A 7,931-nucleotide genomic window follows, 5' to 3' on the forward strand; every position below is an offset into this window, starting at 1 on the left:
TTAAAAACTTTATTGTATTTATTTGGCTTAATACATCAATAGCTCCCTGAACTTGTCCAGATTGGCTCCCTAAACCTTGCAAGTGTCTAACCAGCTCCCTAAACTTGTTTGTTTCGTATCACCAGCTTCTTAAACTTGTCCATAAAAGTAGATTGGCTCCCTGAACTTTGCAAGTATCTCATCAACTCCCCAAACTTGCTTATTATGTAACAATTACATACAAAAAAACCATAATACTAACTTTTGATCTTTATCCATTCAATCTCTCAAGCCCGCGACACTAACTCTTATAATAGGTTGAAAGGTAGGAGAAGCGAAAAATTACCTATTGAATAAATGAAGATGTATTTTTAGAATTTATGTTTAATAAGTTTTGTATTTAGTTGTTACAGAATAAGCAAGTTTATAGAGTTGGTGAGACATTTGAAAAGTTCAGGGAGCTAATCTACTTTTATGGACAAGTTTAAGGAGCTGATGATACGAAGTAAGCAAGGTTAGGGAGCTGGTAAGACATTTGCAAAGTTCAGGGAGCCAATCTACTATTAGGACAAGTTCAGGGAGCTGGTAATGTATTAGGCTATTTATTTTGATAAAAAAAAACGTCTTACTAATTGTAATGAAAGAAATTAGGACTTATTAATTCTAATAGTAACAATTAAATCCCTTATTAAAGTTTTTTTCATTTTACGATCAATTTTCATGAGAATTAAAAAATGTCTTAAAGTAAAAATATAGTGACTAAATAAATTATTTAACCTATTAAATATATTAGATATTCTAATGTAAATATATTACTTATTTCTTTTTTATGTGTTGAAAATCCAGTATAGTGTTCCAAATGGCATATTAGTAATTAACGCCACTATGTCACGTTTCCACTTACTTCCCCCCTGAGACAAAAGACTTCAAAAAAACATGTCAGCAAAATATTTCTCAAACTACATAGAGATTTTCAACAGTTCAATTCCATTGGTAACTTTGTCCAAATCGCAAGACAAAGTTCATTCTTACGTGAACACTACCTTCAACCTTACACATGCCTAAGCTAAGGATTAGATGTTAACCCTTCTCCCACAATGAAGAGGTAAAGCAGTTGAGTTTGGAGACTTCGGATGAGGGGGGATCTCATATCATACAATTTATCATAATACACATGGACCAGTGCATCTACGACCCCTGCATTTACTTATTATTCCCTTTTCTAAAACATTATACAATTTGGCTTAAAAAATTAGAACTCTTTGTATTTTGCGAAATGATCCAATTGACCTCCTAAACTTTGAAGATATTCAATTGGCATTACTTCTAAATCGTATGTGACATCAGCCTAAAATTGAGATTTAGACCAGTTGGAGTGCCTATCATTTTATGCCCTTATAGAAGCTGATCATTTGAAGAAGGGTTGAGAAAATTACCACTTTCTAAAAGTTTTCAAATTAACCAAAAAGTGTCTTGAGTTGGTGGCAATAACAAAGAAATATGTTGAATTAGCTTAAAAGCAGGAACGGAATTGAATTCCCTTATTCATAGGCTTATATGAACACGAGAATTATTCCTAGGCTTATGTAAACACCATAATTACTTGTTTTTTTTTTGAAGAGTTGGCAAAAAAAGTTCTTCAAATTGATAAGGAAAGTGTAATGGACTTGTTTTGTATCCATGTGTAATTGACAATCCACCCAAAATCAGTATTTCCAAAACTTTCTACTGCCTGCATTTAGCTAACATCCAAAAATTCACCCCTTCTCGCATCATCGTTTGCAGTGCTATCGAGAAGAAGTAATTAACGAAAATTAAGAACGATAGATAATCTATAACACTACATTGGAAGTTTGCAATGAGTCTTTATCATGTTATTGAAAAGGAACAAGTAGCAGTTCCGAAAGAGGACCATATGTCTTACCATCATGTACACTTCATAGAAAAACATCAAAGTTTAAAATGAAAGAAGTATTAAAATCAGAATTAAAGGAAATGAGATCAATTCGAATCCTGTGTTAGTACCCAAGAGTGAGCTCATTGAAGATAAAGGAATCATTAAAGGAGGTTTGAATGAGAATGTTGCTAGTTTTGACCAAGCTACTGATGCTCTTTCATTTCATCCAGAAAAACATGGTTTTACACTCTATAAACCACCTCAATTGACAGCAGATGTAATTCAGGTTCATACACCTTCCATTATTTCAGTCAAGAACGGACTCAGATCATTCTTGTTAACGGCAAATCTAAGTGATATAGCCCTTATTTCAGTCAAAAACGGACTCAGATCATTCTTGGGTTATTATAAGGGCTATATCACTTAGATTTGCCGTTAACAAGAATGATCTGAGTCCGTTCTTGACTGAAATAATGGAAGGTGTATGAACCTGAATTACATCTGCCGTCAATTGAGGTGGTTTAGGGAGTGTAAACACCACGTTTTCTGGATGAAATGAAAGATCATTAGTAGTTTCGTCAAAACTAGCAACATTCTCATTCAAATCTTCTTTAATGATTTCTTCATCCTCAGTCAGCCCACTCTTGGGTACTGTCATAGGATTCCAATTGATTTCCTTTCCTTTAATTCCGATTTTACTAATTTATAACAACATCAGTTGAGTAAAAATAGCAACAGATTACCAATGTGTAACTTCAAAACACAAAAATGTATGCTTGCCCCATCAACCAATCAAAACAATCACCGTCTTCACTTAGTGAATCCCCCTCATAAAAGTTGAATGACCACATGCTCGAATTTGAATCTGAATGTCGATTGTTGCCTCCATCAACATTATCTGAATGCAAGATAAAAAAGTAGATTACAATTTTAATTATAAGAAAACAAATGGGTGTCCTAACATATCCACATATCTCATAAGCAACATCAATCTCAAATATTTTATATTCCCCTTGCTGGGTTATTGGCTGTTACATATAGATCAAAGACGGAACAAGCATAAAAATTTCATAACATAACAAGTTGAATCAATCAGCATAAAAGTAGGAACTAAATTGAAGCAAAACACTAACAGCTGATCATTACATGCAAACATCAAATTATAATTTTGAGAGAAATATACAATACAGATCAACTTACCTGTCGAGCATCACAACCATAGTTTCATCATAGCAAATAACAAACAAAATGTTGGTTTTTTATCACAAAACTTATCATGCCAAAGTAACACTGATAGAAACATCTATTAAAAAAAATTAGAATAACAAACCTACGGTTTCATATAATCATATCATTATAGAACACATCAAATAGCTTATATAAAAGAAACACATCTAACAATTTAACAATACCTATATTGAAATCACGAGTACAATAATTAAGAATGATAAATCATTTGTAAACACATATAATAAGCTAGAGTAGCTCCAAAACTCATTAGGAACACATAATAACGTTTCTAGGTGTCAAAACGAGAAACATAACACATATAATCTTCTAATTCACAAAAGTGCATCGATTCCAGGTTTAATTTCCATTTTAGTTTCTTGTCCGTTATCTAGCTATACTTTTTTTAGAAACATAGCATATATATAATCTTCTAATTTACAAATGTACTCTCTTTACTTGGAAACAACGGAAATTGATTAAGATGTTCAATGGAATTATTTCTCCATTCCCAAATAACCTAACAGGAAAGATAATGTTCCAAACACAAGATCTATTGTTTTTAAGATTAGAGAGCATCCAATTACACAGTGAAACATCACGACGTACTGAGCATCAGGATTTAGAAACACCATGAAAATTGATCAGTTTTTTTTTTAGGAATGGAATAATTTATACCTTTATTCGTCCAGCAAGGATGTTGTTCATTCTTACATTCCCAATCCAGTGAATCCATTGTGATTGGTGTTTTTTCTTTTTACCTTCCATTTGATTCTGCCTCTTTTTCCAAAGCAGTCCATTGAATCCATTGAATTTGGGGTTTCTCTTTACCTTCCATTTTGATTCTGCCTCTTTTACCAAAGCAGTGCAGTCAACATAATCCCTTTAACAATCTAGAATCATTTAGAATCCAAAATCATTTTTCCAAACAATAGCTGTTCATTTTCTCGAATTTTTTGTTGCATCTTAACATCAACAACACCCACACCAATTAACTCAGTAAAAAGAGCTGTAACTTCCTCCTTCTTCACTGGAAAACCTCTTGAAAACGTCAGGAACATAGTCTAGTTATCTTCAGACACTATTTTGCAAGGATACCAGCCCCATAATCAACATGCACGGAAGTCAAAATCCACTGCTCTTAGAAGAATGCTCACACTCCCGAACACTAGATGAGGAAAACCGGGAATTACTAGTGCTTGGCTTGAGCTTGATGATCCTAGAACATGTTGCAATATGTCATTGAAAATCCTAGAACACACAGAAATAAGTAAATTCTTGATTCCAATGATAGCTGAAAACTTATTAAGGCTTCACATTTGTAAAGAAACTTCTTTCTCCACTATCCTAGTAGTGAGAGGGATTTCTGCTGACATTTCTAACTTTGTTTGCATCAAGACATTTCAGACATAAAACAGCCTCATCTGCAATGGCATTGAGCAAAATATCCCATAGGGTGACAAGGTTCATAATAATGTTTTTATAGCCATTTTCTTCGAGCCACAGCCACATGGCCATTTAACTTCCATTTTGATTCTGCCTCTTTTTCCAAAGCAGTGCTGTCAACATAATCCCTTTATGTTGCTCATTCCTTCATATTAAGTACTCTGCTGCTGCTGCTGCTAATGTAAAAATTACTCATGGAGGTGTTCTTTTGCCCAAAATGATAGAGAAATCTACCCAGGAGCAAACGTTTCCTCTGAATCCATTCTCTGGAAAAAAAAAATCAATATTATTTTTTAGGTACACTAACAACACCACCATGTTTCTGTAGGATCAATCAACCAAAAATGCATCTAAATAACACAAGTTCTCTAGAAAGATTGTCTTTAAATAATGCATATTTAAAGAAGAAATTAGGAATTTAAACATAAACTTACTTGCAGACTCATATCATCATCAGTGTTAGAAGAGATTGTTTTCGCCGGCAACATTCTGCAATCATTGATTTGAGAAAGCCTGAAAGATCTTTGTTGATGTACTCACATCTTGGCATAGTTAAGGTTTTCTCATGTTTCTTCACCATTATTTTACCTGCACATATTTAAGATTTTTTGAGATTTTTGTGTTTCTAACAACCCTAGCTATCTATAAAATAATGATTCTTATTACCTCTTGGATGTTGATTTCTATTTGATTTGATTTGTTGCCTGCGAGATCTCTTGAGCCGCTTTTTGTGGAAGGTAAACCCTAATCGCTCACAATCCACAACACAACAAGTTTTCAGATTGGAGATATCAATGTCTAAAGCACAGCCACATTTACAACGATGCATTTTGTATGAGATATTGAATTCATATCAATGTCTAATGCACAGCAACATTTACAACCATTGGATGTAATATGCAGGTTATGTAAAACAAACACATTTAACAATACATCAAATATCTGTAAAACACATAATAAGTTAGAGCAGCTGCAAAACTCATTAGGACCATATTTCCATTCAAACTTTATCCAATAAGTATTGGATAATCACACAGATCCAACAACAAAGGTTAGGAGTAATTCAGATTTTCAGAATTCCAATTAAAACATAAATTTCAACAAAGCAAAAGTCCAAAGATTTACAAGAAAGAATTGCCATTTGTAACTGGATTGGTTAAGCACAATAGCTTCTAAGTATAGCAGTTGGTTCCTGCAAAAATAAATCATCAGGGAATCAAAATCCATATGGGTTATTAGCAACAAAAACATAAAAAAAAATTGCAATTTCCCAATTCACCTGTAAAACAAACATAACTCTGTTGTGCTGATAAGATTTTTGCAGATAATGTTCATCCCTTCTTTCTCCGGAAAGGGTTTCTACAGATTTAAGGTTGATTCTTCCCTCATAGTCCATTTCCCTTCATCGGACGTTTACGGAGCACTAGCAGTCAAATCTGAGATTCTGATAGCATGGCTGGATGCTGATTTAATTGGAAGATCTGTTGAGCCACTTTCTGGATAAGGAAAACCCTAACAACACATAGAAGAGGAGGAGGAGGAGGCAATGTTTTGAAAGCTGTAATAAGTGCAGTTATATAGCCTTCACACGTTTCTTGCCCCTTGCTCTCAAATTTCACCTACCCCTAAACTCTTAAAAGTTTTAAATAAGCTTTTATTTTTATTTAATTGCATTCAGTTACTCTTTATTCTTATCTAATTACATTCAATAACTCAAAAATTATTATCAAATTGTATTCAATAACCTCAAAACTTATTGTAATTTACTCCCAACTTATTAATTTTACCCTTCAACGAAAATTTAGTTGGGCTGGTATTATAATTTTGAAAATTTACATACTCATTCCCTTTTGAAAAACTATCTACAAATATGCCAAATCATAATTTTAAATTATGTCAAACTAATAGATTCATTATTTTTAAGGATTGGAGTTTGTAAATTAGGGCTATATTATATTGTCTAGAGTTTAGAATTTATTGGAGTTTATAATTTTTATAACTATATTTTATTTTCTATCAAAAAAAAACTATATTTTATTTATTATATAGAAAATAATGACATATTAAGAATTAAGTATAATAATATAATTTAGTTATAAATCAACAGTCAATTATGATGTTAATGTAAAAAGCCCTATAATTTTTAACCTGAATTGTGTTAATAGCATTATACATATTTTAAATGTAATTGATGTTTGTACGATTTAGAGTGTGTTTGTTTCAGCTTTTCAGATGAGCGTTTAGCGTTTCACTCCAAACTGCAGTAAATGTAGCGTTTGGTTATGTTTATATAACCGCAATGTTTAGCATTTTCTCTGGAAAATGAAGCATTTTAGAGCGTTTCCTGAAAAACTCATATTTGGAACTTTTCATAAACAATTGTTTGTAGTTAGTTGTTATTGACAGAATTATCCTTCTTATTTCCACAAAATATGTTTATTATTTAACATTATTTATATTTCTACAACATAATTACCGGAAAAATAAGGTTTTGTTTCATTCAATAAATTTTTTATTTTTTATATAGAGTATTTTATTAATTTATGTAACACATTTTTTATTTTATAATAGGATAAGCTGCAAAAATACCCCCAACATTTAGAGCTAGAAGCAATTTTACCCTTAACGTCTAAAATGGTGCAATCATACTCCTAATTTTGGCAGCCAAAAGCAATTTTACCCATAACATTGACAAGTTGGATCAATTTGAGAAATAATTATCAAACTGTCTTCTTGGTCATAAATGTTGTCATCTACACTTCACATGTGGACGATTTTGTCATTGTTAGTAACAGATCACACACATATGATTAGACGTGGATTTTTTTTAAGAAAATAAAAATATATTGTCTTTTGTACGAGTTGGACAAAAAAAATCCAATATTTCATCGAATTTATAAATATTAATTTTCAATTTTATTATCAAATCATAAAATAATATGAAATCTCTTTTTTAGAACCACTGGTATGTGCAATTGGTGTATAATAAGAAATAAAATATCTATATTTTCTAATAATATCTGAAATCGACCCAACTTGCCAATGTTAGGGGTAAAATTGTTTTTAGTTGTCAGCGCTATGGGTAAAATTGCACCAGTGTAAAATTATTCCTAGTTGTAAACGTAATGGGCATTTTTTCACATTTTTTCCTTTTATAATTTCACCGTTGATTAATTTAAAACATGTCCATTTTAGACATTTTAAATCCGAACAGCAACAGTTCAATATAATTTTACCAAACACTAGTAATTAAACAGCTAATAATAAACAACTTACAGCTTACTGTAACAGCAAATAGCTAACAGCAACCGCAACAGCTATTAGCTAACAGCTGAACCAAACAAACCATTAATATTAGTTAAACCAACATATAAATTCGTAG

The 7,931-nt window shown here is 31.8% G+C and overlaps 1 long non-coding RNA gene across 1 annotated transcript; it reads right to left on the bottom strand.

The window, feature by feature from the left end:
- Nucleotides 1–2,371: 2,371 nt before the first annotated feature.
- On the bottom strand, nt 2,372–6,073 carry LOC136201081 (uncharacterized). Its single transcript, XR_010673675.1, has 6 exons — nt 5,829–6,073; nt 5,675–5,741; nt 5,216–5,293; nt 4,984–5,137; nt 3,782–4,815; nt 2,372–2,774 (listed from the first exon to the last, which is right to left on the bottom strand). It is a non-coding gene; the product is annotated as an uncharacterized lncRNA (long non-coding RNA).
- Nucleotides 6,074–7,931: the final 1,858 nt, after the last annotated feature.

The sequence above is a fragment of the Euphorbia lathyris genome, chromosome 7 (assembly GCF_963576675.1).
Source record: "Euphorbia lathyris chromosome 7, ddEupLath1.1, whole genome shotgun sequence".
NCBI lineage: Eukaryota > Viridiplantae > Streptophyta > Magnoliopsida > Malpighiales > Euphorbiaceae > Euphorbia > Euphorbia lathyris.